Source organism: Heptranchias perlo, chromosome 10 (genome assembly GCF_035084215.1).
Source record: "Heptranchias perlo isolate sHepPer1 chromosome 10, sHepPer1.hap1, whole genome shotgun sequence".
Classification (NCBI taxonomy): Eukaryota; Metazoa; Chordata; class Chondrichthyes; order Hexanchiformes; family Hexanchidae; genus Heptranchias; species Heptranchias perlo.
The window spans coordinates 2,230,931-2,243,965 of NC_090334.1; the positions used below are offsets into that span (position 1 = coordinate 2,230,931).

At 43.3% G+C, this 13,035-nt stretch overlaps 1 protein-coding gene across 2 annotated transcripts in view; it reads left to right on the top strand.

Moving 5' to 3' along the window:
* The first annotated feature begins 2,087 nt into the window (after nt 1-2,087).
* ttbk2a (tau tubulin kinase 2a) overlaps nt 2,088-13,035 on the top strand; it is a 224,498-nt gene continuing 213,550 nt past the window's right edge. For both annotated transcript variants that reach the window (XM_067991120.1, XM_067991121.1), the window contains exon 1: nt 2,088-2,406. The gene's annotated coding sequence lies outside the window, so the exon portion shown is untranslated. The remainder of the gene's footprint in view (nt 2,407-13,035) is intronic.

Consider the following 13,035-nt stretch of genomic DNA (forward strand, 5'->3'; position numbering starts at 1 on the left):
GACTTATGTTATTTTCACTAGATTACCCCCCTCCTCCCCCTGCCTTACTACTGGTGCTTGTCTTTTTGAGTGCTTAGCTTTTTGGAGCTGCATCAATTTTTTTTTGAAGCTGTTCATCAGTTTTTGCAAGTTTTCTAGGCTGTCATGAATGTCTCCACCACGTCATCTCCTTTTAAGGTTTGAAAGACCAAGTTTTTCCAGCCTTTCTTCATAACTCTGACATTAGGGGTAGATTTCATTGATTAATTGAAATAGAGTCTGCCTATGGATACACTGTAGGGTGCCCCATGCTTCAGCCTTTGGGTACATGAATGTCTCTTAGGGAAATAATAACTTACCAACCACTGACCTGACAAACCTGATTGAATTTTTTGAAGAGGTGACTAAAGTAGTGGACAAGGAAATGTCAATGGATGTTATTTATATGGACTTCCAGAAGGCATTTGATAAGGTCTCACATAAGAGACTGTTAGCTAAGATAGAAGCCCATGGAATAGAGGGAAAAGTACTGACTTGGTTAGGAAGTTGGCTGAGCGAAAGGCGACAGAGTGTAGGGATAATGGGTAGGTACTCGCATTGGCAGGATGTGACTAGTGGAGTCCCACAGGGATCTGTCTTGGGGCCTCAATTATTCACAATATTTATTAACGACTTAGATGAAGGCATAGAAAGTCTCATATCTAAGTTTGCCGATGACACAAAGATTGGTGGCATTGTAAGCAGTGTAGATGAAAATATAAAATTACAAAGCGATATTGATAGATTAGGTGAATGGGCAAAACTGTGGAAAATGGAATTCAATGTACACAAATGTGAGGTCATCCACTTTGGATCAAAAAAGGATAGAACACGGTACTTTCTAAATGGTAAAAAGTTAAAAACAGTGGATGTCCAAAAGGGACCTAAGGGGTTCAGGTATATAGATCATTAAAGTGTCATGAACAGGTGCAGAAAATAATCAATAAGGCTAATGGAATGCTGGCCTTTATATCTGGAGGACTGGAGTACAAGGGGGCAGAAGTTATGCTGCAGCTATACAAAACCCTGGTTAGACCGCACCTGGAGCACTGTGAGCAGTTCTGGGCACCGCACCTTCGGAAGGACATATTGGCCTTGGAGGGAGTGCAGCGTAGGTTTACAGGAATGATACCCGGACTTCAAGGGTTAAGTTACGAGGAGAGATTACACAAATTGGGGTTGTATTCTCTGGAGTTTAGAAGGTTAAGGGGTGATCTGATCAAAGTTTATAAGATATTAAGGGGAACAGATAGGGTGGATAGAGAGAAACTATTTCCGCTGGTTGGGGATTGTAGGTGTAGGGGGCACAGTCTAAAATTTAGAGCCAGACCTTTCAGGAGCGAGATTAGAAAACATTTCTACACACAAAGGGTGGTGGAAGTTTGGAACTCTCTTCCGCAAATGGCAATTGATACTCGCTCAATTGCTAGATTTAAATCTGAGATAGATAGCTTTTTGGCAACCAAAGGTATTAAGGGATATGGGCCAAAGGCAGGTATATGGAGTTAGATCACAGATCAGCCATGATCTTATCAAATGGCAGAGCAGGCACGAGGGGCTGAATGGCCTACTCCTGTTCCTATGTTCCTATGATCTTTGTGATTTAAGGACTACCATCAATGATCATTGTATTATTTTAATAATCATAATTTGGGGGGGAAATATTAACTATTTTTAGAATTGTAACCACAGCCAGTAGCACCTAAATTTTATTTGACAGTAACTTCAGGCAAAGCAGCAAACTCCCTGGGCATCCTAAACAACTACAATACCCAGAATGCGCGGCGCGCGGCGGCTGGCGTGGTGGATTGTGGGTGAGTGGGGGGGGGGGGGGGAGATAAAGGATTTTCCAATCAACCTAAGCTGCATGCGGCAGTACTGTGACGACAGGTGATGGGCGTCGCTGTGCGCCAATCATAGGGAGGAGCGGGCGAGCGTGCAGGCGTCGCCCCGCCTCAAGGCGAAGGGCGCCGTCCAATGGTAGGAGTCGAAGCGGAGAAAGTGGGCGGGACAGGGGTTTGTGGGCTTGAGTTGCCTGGGCCGGTTGCGATGGTACAGTGCGACGTAAGAGGTTGCTGCAGTAATGGAAGGAGAGGGAGGGGGAGGAGCTGGAGCCGCCGCCGCCTGGTCCTGGTCCTGACTGAGGAGGAATTTGTTTTATTTATTATTTTGAGGTGTTTTTCTTTCCCCCTTTCACCCACCCACACCCCTCGTTAGGAGATGAAACAAGGACGGAAGAAAAGTCCGCGCCGGTTTTAACGTGAAGGGAAAGCGCGGGGCGGCGGGCCGGGTGATTAACCCTGTGAGGTGGGGTGATGATGGTGTCGATGGCGGTGATGATGATGATGATGATGATGATGATGGTGGTGGTGTCGAGCTATTTCACAGGTAAGGTTCTTTATTGAAGCCGCGGGCCCTCTGCCATTGTTTTTAGTTACTGACACAGGGGGGGGGGGGTTTAATGAGCCTTTAACTACCTAACAGGAGAGAGAAAATGTCCTGATCAAGTGTGGTCAATATATTAAAATGGAGTGAGGGGGGCAGACAAAGGTGCTGCTTGTGTGTATATTTCTCTCTGGCTGATTTTGCTTTTAGTTTCTGAGTGTTGCCCGAGGGGCGTTTTTATTTAGAGTTTCGACTGATTTATGTTTATTTGGGGTTAAATGTTACTTTCCCTGGAGGAAGGCTTCATGGGAATAAGCCTGGCCTGCTCATTTTTTCCAGGGTTTTTAAAACCACAACCTGCTGAATCATGCACATAATCTTTTAAATATAAACATTCATATATATATATACACTAGCACCGTGTTTTTATATATATATATATATATACACACACACATATACAGCTGACCAGATCCAAGAATAACACAATTAAATGAAGCACTCCCACTCAACCTCTCCCTGATTATAATTTCATCAGGCCTGTTGTCCCATGTTCTGATTGACACACTGTGTAGTCACTCAGCGTGGATCTGCTTTTTACTGAAACCCCCCTCTCGCCTCCGTTTGGAAATTACGATGGCCATTATTTGCAGTGCATTATTTGCAAGGCCTTCCTGTTCCTTTTTGGTTTTGGCAAAATGATTTGCGGGACCGAGCAATCTACTCTCCTCTTCCAAATATTTGGAAGGAGGCTTGCTTCAGTTTGCGATCATGTAAAATACATTTGACCTTGAAGCGTTGCATTTGTTTAGAAGTAATTGGAAGTGAAACAGCCGCAGCCTTTGATTTATTTTGTTGTTGGGGGGTGGGGGAGCCATTTGGTCCTGACAGGACGAGATGTTCCTAGAATGGATCTGTGAAATAAGGAACGACGATAGAGCTGCCATTGGCACAAGTGAAGATGCCGCAAAAATGCAATTCCACTGCAATATTATTGTCTCATGGTGTATTCTGTTCATGCCTCAGTAATGTGTGTATTCAATGTCTTGATTACTTTTAAAATAAAAGGGATTTATTTGGATTATTGTATTTTCAAAATGACATTCGTTATGCTTATTTGTATTCTGTGCTAAGTGGTTAGGTATAGCACTCCCTCATGGCTTTTAAAAACATTGGGTTTATGTATTTAGGAGATAATGCAACATAAGATGTTATATTTTTGTGCAGTATGATGCCCAGTTAACACATTAACCTGTTGAACAGAATGCAATGATAGTTACTGAAAATTTAATTCAATATGGAGTTGAGTTGAACGTGCTTCATGTCAAGACAGCTTAATTTTAAAACACTTTTTTGTTGTCTATGAAATTTATGTACTGTTTTGGATGTAAGTGAAAATACTTTTTTCAATGTTTATTGGGTGTTTTTAATTCACAATACAAAAATAAGCTTCAAGTGTATGTGGTATAATCTGACTGATAGTCATGGATAATTATAGGTGTATAAATTTAGAAAAATGGTGCATGTTTGCATGCATCTTGAATTAATTCATAGTGGTTTGTTAACTTTCTACTGGGGTCTTCAGAAAGTTATTTTGAGCTAATCCACCCTGGCTTTTGCAAGCTAATACTTTGACTGCCATTTTCCAGGACAGTAAGAATGTAGGTACCGTAGATTGAGTGAATTTTTATTTTAAAAACTAATCCAATTGTTTTTCTGGACTGCCATTGTCCTTTGCTAAGATCTGTCCAGAATAATCAATAGTAGATAATAAATTGGATGAAATCCACAAATGGAATGGTAGTTGGTGAGATTTATGTAGTGCTCCTGACTAGGTAAGTGATAGGCTTCTGGCAAGACTTCTTTTGAGGTTCCTGACTAGGGTATCCAACAGAGTACTGGTGAGATTTCTGTTGGGGTCGTGAATAAGTATGTAATTGTCTTGTTTGTGTGCCTTTTCTGTGCTCGGAGGAGACGGATCAAGGGCAGGAATGTGTGATTTGAGCTTGGATGTTTAAAATGGATGCAGCTTTGAATTTTTATAACTTATTTGGGACCTGGGTACTTGCTCATTTTCATGGCATTAAGTACGTGTGCAAAAAAAAAATAGAGTTTTCAGTAACAGGTTTTTGAGGTTTGAAAATATGCAATGGTTGGATAAGTCAGCAGCTCCAAAATAGTCATTTGTTCCCAGGAAATACTGGTGAATGTTGGTACTGATTTGTATTTGAACAGAAATCAGGTAGTTGTCTCTGAAGGTAATAAGCAAAGGTAGTGACAGTGTGGGTCAAGATCAAGATTTGAGTTCCTGCACTAGGTGTCTGGTTCAATTAGTTAGTGGTTTTCTAGTTTTGCATGCATCTTAGAACTGTAGGCTAATTTTTCATAGCATCTATTTTAATCATGGCCAACATGAACTGATTGCGAACTTGGAATGTGACTTTGACCACCTGTTTCATGAACCCCCCCACCAAGGCTTTTGTGACCGCCATGGCCATTTAGTCACAATTTTATTCTAAACATGGTGTACTGTTGTAATTAATCTGTTAAGGATGGTGAGTATTTTAACGCCTGGAAGGTAAAAGATCTTCCAGGCAAGTTAAAGTAGGTGAGCAATTGTCAGAATGTTTAGGTACCAGTGACAGTAGCTCTCCAGAAATTAAACATGGACCATATTTTTACTGACACTGATCAGTAACCTTCAGGTTCATAGACAGTTACCACTACAAAGTATAAAACTCTTGCTGTCCTAACTGGAGTAGATTTCAAGCTGATATGTGAGGTAGTAAAGAGCAAGTCTTCTCCAGTGATGTGGAAATCAATCCCAAAAGATAAGAGTATGTTAATTTTAAAGGAGATGACCCACTTTCTTTTATATTTGAGGGACATGCATCAAAAGAGCTTTTAGTGCTACTATCTGAGAAGTTATGAACATTAGTCTCTGTAAAGTGGACCTCTCATGCTAGTTGTACGGCCATTGGTTAAATATGCTTGTCAAGTATTATCCTTATTGCCGAGGATGGAACTAATACGAAATCCATCAAACAGCAAGGAATGAATATTACACAGGGTTATAGAATCATGGAAAGGTTGCAACACAGAAGGAGGCCATTTGGCCCATCGAGTCCGTGCCGGCTCTATGCAAGAGCAATCCAGCTAGTACTTATCCAGTTTCCTTTTGAAGGCCATGATTGAATCTGCCTCCACCACCCCCTCGGGCAGTGCATTCCAGATCCTAACCACTCGCTGTGTAAAAAGAAAAAAGATTTTCCTCATGTCACCTTTGGTTCTTTTGCCAATCACCTTAAATCTATGTCCTCTGGTTCTCAATCCTTCTGCCAATGGGATCAATTTCTCTCTATCTACTCTGTCTAGACCCTTCATGATTTTGAATACCTCTATCAAATCTCTTTGCAACCTTTTCTGTTCCAAGGAGAACCCCAGCTTCTCCAGTTTTCTCCACGTAACTAAAGCTCCTCATCCCTGGAATCATTCTAGTAAATCTCTTCTGCACCCTCTCTAAGGCCTTCACATCTTTCCTAAACTGGACACAATACTCCAGTTGTGGCTGAACCAGTATTTTATAAAGGTTCATCATAACTTACATACTTTTGTACTCTGTCTCTATGCTTTTTTAACCACTTTCTCAACCTGCACTGCCACCTTCAACGATTTGTGCACCTATACCCCCAGATCTCTCTGTTCCTATACCCCTTTTAGAATTGTGCTCTTGTTTATATTGCCCCTCCTCGTTCTTCCTAGCGAAATGTATCACTTTGCATTTTTCTGCGTTAAATTTCATCTGCCACATGTCCAGCCCATCTATATCCTCTTGAAGTCTATCACTATCCTCCTTACTGTTTACTACCCTTCCAAGTTTTGTGTCATCTGCAAATTTTGAAATTGTGCCCTGTACATCCAAGTCATTAATTTACATCAAGAAAAGCAGTGGTCCCAGCACTGACCCCTGGGGAACACCACCATACATCTCCCTCCAGTCTGAAAAACAACCCTTCACCACCACTCTGTTTCCTGTCCCTTAGCCAATTCTGTATCCATGTTGGTACTGCTCCCTTTATTCAATGGGCCGCAATCTTGATGATAAGCCTACCATGCGGTACTTTATCAAAAGCCTTTTAAAAATCTATATACACCACCTCAACTGCATTGCCCACATCTACCCTCTGTTATCTCATCAAAAAACTCTATCAGGTTAGTTAAACATGATTTGCCTTTAACAAATCCATGCTGGCTTTCCTTAATCAATCCACCCTCGTCCAAGTGACTGTTAATTCTGTTCCGGATTATTGTTTCTAAAAGTTTCCCCATCATTGAAGTTAAACTGACCGGCCTATAGTTGCTGGGCTTATCCTTACACCGTTTTTTTGAACAAGGGTGTAACATTTGCAATTCTCCAGTCCTCTGGCACCACCCCTCGTATCTAAGGATGTTTGGAAGATTATGGCTAGAACCTCCGCAATTTCCACCCTTATCCGATCCGGATGGGATACTGGGGGAATAAATACAGCTAGCCTTTCTAGTACCTCTTTATCAATTTTTAGCCATCCAGTATGTCAACTATATCTTTCTTTACTGAGACTTTGGCAGCATTTTCTTCCTTGGTAAAGACAGATGCAAAGTACTCATTTAGTACCATGGCCATCCCCTCTGCCTCCATGAGTAGATCTCAATTATGGTCCCTAAGCGGCCCCACCCCTCCTCTTACTACCCGTTTACTGTTTAAATGCCTGTAGAAACCTTTTGGATTCCCTTTTATGTTGGCCGCCAGTCTGTTCTCCTACTCTCTCTTTGCCCCTTTTATTTCCTTTTTCACTTCCCCTCTGAACTTTCTATATTCTGCCTGGTTCTCACTTGTGTTATCGACCTGACATCTGTCATACACCCCTTTTTTCCATTTCATCTTATTCTCTCTTTTGTCATCCAGGGAGCTCTGACTTTACTTGCCCTACCTTTATGCCTTGTGGGAAAGTGCCTAGACTGTATGCAAACCATCTCCTCCTTAAAGGCCGCCCACTGTTCAATTACAGTTTTGCCTGCCGATCTTTGATTCCAATTTACCCAGGCTAGATCTGTGTTCATCCCATTGTAAATGGCCCTCCTCCAATTGATTATATTTACTTTAGAGTGGTCCGCATCCTTTTCAAAACACTTGCACAACTGGAATTATGTGGTTTGGTTACATTAACTGATTAACGTAAAAAAATGTGTCACACAGTCTTTGGTGAAATTGAAGCCCCTTTGTGTGGTTTTATTTTGCTCCCCCTACCCCCCATAGATGGAATACAATGTATATTAAAGAAAGAACTAGTATTTGTATGATCACAGTCTCAGGACTTCTGAAAACAATTTTATAATTGATGGATTACTTTTGAATTGCAGTCACTTATGTAAACAAATGCAGCAGCAAATTTACAAAAAACAAGGTCTCTCAAACAGCAGCAACAACAACAACTTGCATTTATATAGTGCCTTAAATGTAGTAAAATGTCCCAAGGTGCTTCACAGAAGACACCGAGCCACATAAGGAGATGTTAGGATAGGTGACCAAAAGCTTGGTCAAAGCGGTAGGTTTTAAGGAGTGTCGTAAAGGAGGAGAGAGGTGTAGAGAAGTGGAGAGGTTTAGGGAGGGAATTCCAGGGCTTAGGACCTAGGCAGCTGAAGGCACAGCTGCCAATGGTGGAGCGATTAAAATCGGATGCGCAAGAGGCAAGAATTGGAAGAACGCAGAGATCTTGGAGGGTTGTGGGCTGTACGAGGTTAGAGATAGAGGGGTGAGGTCATGGAGGGATTTGAAAACAGGGATGAGAATTTTAAAATCGAGGCATTGCTGGACTGGGAGCCAATGTAGGTCAGCGAGCTTGGGTGATGGGTGAACGGGACTTCACCCGTTAGAATACGGGCAGCAGAGTTAGGATATGGGCAGCAGAGTTTTGGATGAGTTCAAGTTTATGGCAGGTGGAAGATGGGAGGCCGGCCAGAAGAGCATTGGAATAGTCAGGTCTAGAAGCAACAAAGGCATAGATGATGGTTTCCGTATCAGATAAGCTGAGGCAGGGGTGGAGACGGGCAATGTTACGGAGGTGGAAGTAGGCGGTCTTGGTGATGGAGTGGGTATGTGGTTGGAAGCTCATCTCAGGGTCAAATAGGATGCCACGGTTGTGAACGGCCTGGTTCAGCCTCAGACAGTGGCCAGGCAGAGGGATGGAGTTGGTGGCTAGGGAACGGAGTTTGTGGTGGGGACCAAGGACAATGGCTTTGGTCCTCCCAATATTTAGTTGGAGGAAATTTCTGCTCATCCAGTATTGGATGCTGGACAAGAAGTGTGACAAATCAGAGATAGTAGAGGGAACGAGAGAGGTGGTGGTGAGGTAGAGCAGGGTGTCGTCAGTGTACATGTGGAACCCGACATGTTTTCAGATGATGTCTAGGGGCAGCATGTAGATGAGAAATAGGAGGGGGCCAAGGACATGACTGGATAGATAAGAATGGAATCAGGCCAGTGCAGTCCCACCCAGCTGGATGACTGAGGAGAGGTGTTGGAGGAGGGTGGTGTGGTCAACCATGTCAAAGGCTACAGACAGGTCGAGAAGGATGAGGAGGGGGCTAGTTTACCACGGTCATGTAGTTGTCATTTGTGACTTTCATAAGGGCTGTTTCAGTACTGTGCAGGGGTTCAAACATGGAGTTGTGGGAAAGATGGGCACAGATTTGGGAGGTGACAGCACATTCAAGGACTTGGGAGAGGAAAGGTGAGAGATGGGAGTGGTAGTTTGCAAGGACAGAGGGGTCAAGGGTGTTTTTTTTTTGAGGGGGTGATGACAGCAGATTTGAACGGGAAGGGGACAGTATCTGAGTAGAGTAACATCATCAGCTAACGTGGGGGCTAGAGAGGGAAGTTGGATGGTGGGGTGAGGGTCGAGGGAGCAGGAGGTGGATTTCACGGTCAAGATGAGCATGAGGAGAGAAACTCGAGAAAGGTGCGAGTTCAGGGCTGGGGCAGGGGGAACCATAGGGGAAGTTTGGCTTGGTGGGCTAGGGGAAGGGAGGGAGGCAAGCACCAGAGGCAGCTGACCGGATAGTTTCAATCTTAGTGACTAAGAAGTCCATGAGCTACTTGCACTTGTTGGAAGTGAGGGTGGAGGAGGCAGGGGAGAGGGGTTTATAGTGAAGAGGAGTCAGTGGTTATCTTTGCATTCCAGGATGATCCTGGTATAGTAAGCAGTTTTGGCAAAGGAGAGCAGGACCCGATAGTGCTTTGTTAGCAAATGAATCATAAGAATATAGATAGGAGCAGGAGTAGGCCATCTGGCCCCTCAAGTCTGATCGCCATTCAATAAGATCATGGCTGATCTTCTACCTCAACTACACTTCCCTGCCCGATCCCCATATTCCTTCATTCCCCTGGAGTCCAAAAATCTATTGATCTCAATCTTGAATATACTCATTGACTGAGCATCCACAGCCCACTGGGGTAGAGAATTCCAAAGGTTCACAACACTGAGTGAAGAAATTCCTCCTCATCTCAGTCCTAAATGACTGACCCCTTATCCTGAGACTATGCCCCCTAGTTCTAGACTCTCCAGCCAGGGAAACAGCCTCTCAGCATCTACCCTGTCAAGCCCTCTAAGAATTTTATACATAAGAAATAGGAGCAGGAGCAGGAGTAGGGGATGAGGGGGTGGACGTATGAGGAGAGGTTGAGTAGATTGGGACTCTACTCATTGGAGTTCAGAAGAATGAGAGGCGATCTTATTGAAACATATAAGATTGTGAAGGGGCTTGATCGGGTGGATGCGGTAAGGATGTTCCCAAGGATGGGTGAAACTAGAACTAGGGGGCATAATCTTAGAATAAGGGGCTGCTCTTTCAAAACTGAGATGAGGAGAAACTTCTTCACTCAGAGGGTAGTAGGTCTGTGGAATTTGCTGCCCCAGGAAGCTGTGGAAGCTACATCATTAAATGAATTTAAACAGAAATAGACAGTTTCCTAGAAGTAAAGGGAATTAGGGGTTACGGGGAGTGGGCAGGAAATTGGACATGAATTTAGATTTGAGGTTAGGATCAGATCAGCCATGATCTTATTGAATGGCGGAGCAGGCTCGAGGGGCCGATTGGCCTACTCCTGCTCCTATTTCTTATGTTCTTATCACCTCTCATTCTTCTAACTCCAGAGAATATAGGACCACTTTACTCAATCTCTCATCCCAGGAATCAATCTAGTGAACCTTCGTTGCACCCCCCCCCCCCCCCCCCCCGGTAAGTATACCCTTCATTAGGTAAGGAGACCAAAACTGTACACAGTACTCCAGGTGAGGTCTCACCAGAGCCCTATATAATTTCAGCAAGTTCTCCTTACTCTTATACTCCAACCCCCTTGCAATAAAGGCGAACATATCATTTGCCTTCCTAATTCTTTGTTGTATCTTCATGTTAACTTTCTGTGATTCGTGTACATTGGCACCCAAATCCCTCTGAATACCAACCTTTCTTAGTGTCTCACCTTTTTAAAAAAAAAATTCCCCTTTTCTATTCTTCCTACCAAAGTGGATAATTTCACATTTCCGCACATTGTACTCCATTTGCCACCTACTTGCCCACTCACTTAACCTGTCTAGACTTTTCAGACTCTTGTCCTCCTCATAGCTTACTTTCCCACCTAGCTTTGTATTGTCAGCAAACTTGAATACGTTACACTTGGTTCTTTCATCTAAGTCATTAATATAGATTGTAAATAGCTGAGGCCCAAGCACTGATCCTTGAGGCATCCCACTAGTTACAGCCTGCCAACCTGAAATGACCTGTTTATTCCTACACTCTGTTTTCTGTCCATTAACCAATCTTCAATCCATGCTAATATATTACCCCCAATCCACCACCGGTGCACTCTGGCTGCAGTGTGTACCAGCTACAAGATGCATTGCTGCAACTCGCCAAGGCTTCTTCGACAGCACCTCCCAAACCCACTACCTTTACCACCTAGGACAAGAGCAGCAGGGGCATGGGAATACTACCACCTGCACGTTCCCCTCCAAGTCACACACCGTCCTGACTTTGAAATATATCGGTTGTTCCTTCATCGTTGCTGGGTCAAAATTCTGGAACTCCCTACCTAACAGCACTGTAGGAGAACCTTCACCACGTGGACTGCAGTGGTTCAAGAAGGCGGCTCACCACCACCTTCTCGGGCAATTAGTGATGGGCAATAAATGCTGGCCTTGCCAGCGAAGCGCACATTCCATGAATGAATTTTAAAAAAATCCCACGAGCCCTAATCTTGTGCAACAACCTCTTGTGTGGCACCTTATCGAATGCCTTTTGAAAATCCAAGTATACTACATCCACTGATTTCCCCCTTAACTTCCCTGCTAGGAAAGCAAATGGCATGTTGGCCTTTATTGCAAGGGGGTTGGAGTACAAGAGTAAGGAAGTCTTATTATTGTACAGGGCTTTGGTGAGACCTCACCTTGAGTACTGCATACAGTTTTGGTCTCCTTTATCTAAGGAAGGATACACTTGCCTTAGAGGCGGTGCAACAAAGGTTCACTGGATTCATTCCTGGGCTGAGAGGGTTGTTCTATGATGAGAGGTTCAGTAGAATGAGCCTCTACTATCTGGAGTTTAGAAGAATGAGAGGTGATCGCATTGAAACATATAAGATTCTGAGGGGGCTTGACAAGGTAGATGCTGAGAGGTTGTTTCCCCTGGTTGGAGAGTCTAGAACTAGGGGGCGTAGTCTTAGAATATGGAATTGGCCATTTAAGACTGAGATGAGGAGGAATTTCATCATTCAGAAGGTTGTGAATCTTTGGCATTCTCTATCTGAGGGCTGTGGATGCTGAGTCATTGAGTATATTCAAGGCTGAGATCGATAGATTTTTGGACTCTAGGGGAATCAAGGGATACGGGGATCGGGCAGGAAAGTGAAGTTGATGTTGACGATCAGCCGTGATCTTATTGAATAGCGGAGCAGGCTCGAGGGGCTGTATGGCCTACTCCTGCTCCTATTTCTTATGTTCTTACACCCTCTTAAAAAAACTTCTCAGATTTGTCAAACACGATTTCTCTTTCATAAAATCATATTGACTCTGCCTTATCATATTATGATTTTCTAAGTGCTCTTAATAATAGATTCTAGCATTTTCCCTATTAATTATGTCAGACTAGTTGGCCAATAGTTCCCTGTTTTCTCTCTCCCTCCTTTCTTGAATAGCAGGGTTACATTTGCTACTTCCCAATCCACAAGGACCATTCTAGAATCTAGGGAATTCTAGAAGATCAAAACCAATGCCTCCACTGTCTCTGCAGCCACCTCTTTTAAACCCTAGGATGTAAGCCATCAGATCCAGGGGATTTTTAGTCCCATTAATTTTTCCAGTATTTTTTCTTTACCAATCTTAATTACTTTAAGTTCCGCACTCTCATTGGACTCTCGGCTCCCCACTATTTCAGGTATATTTTTTGTGTCTTCTACTGTGAAGACAGGTATAAAATATTTGTTTAACATCTCTGCCATTTCCTTATTCACCATTATAATTTTTCCTGTCTCTGCCCCTAAGGGACCCACGTTTACTTTTGCTAATCTCTTCTGTAGAAGCTCTTACAATCTGTTTT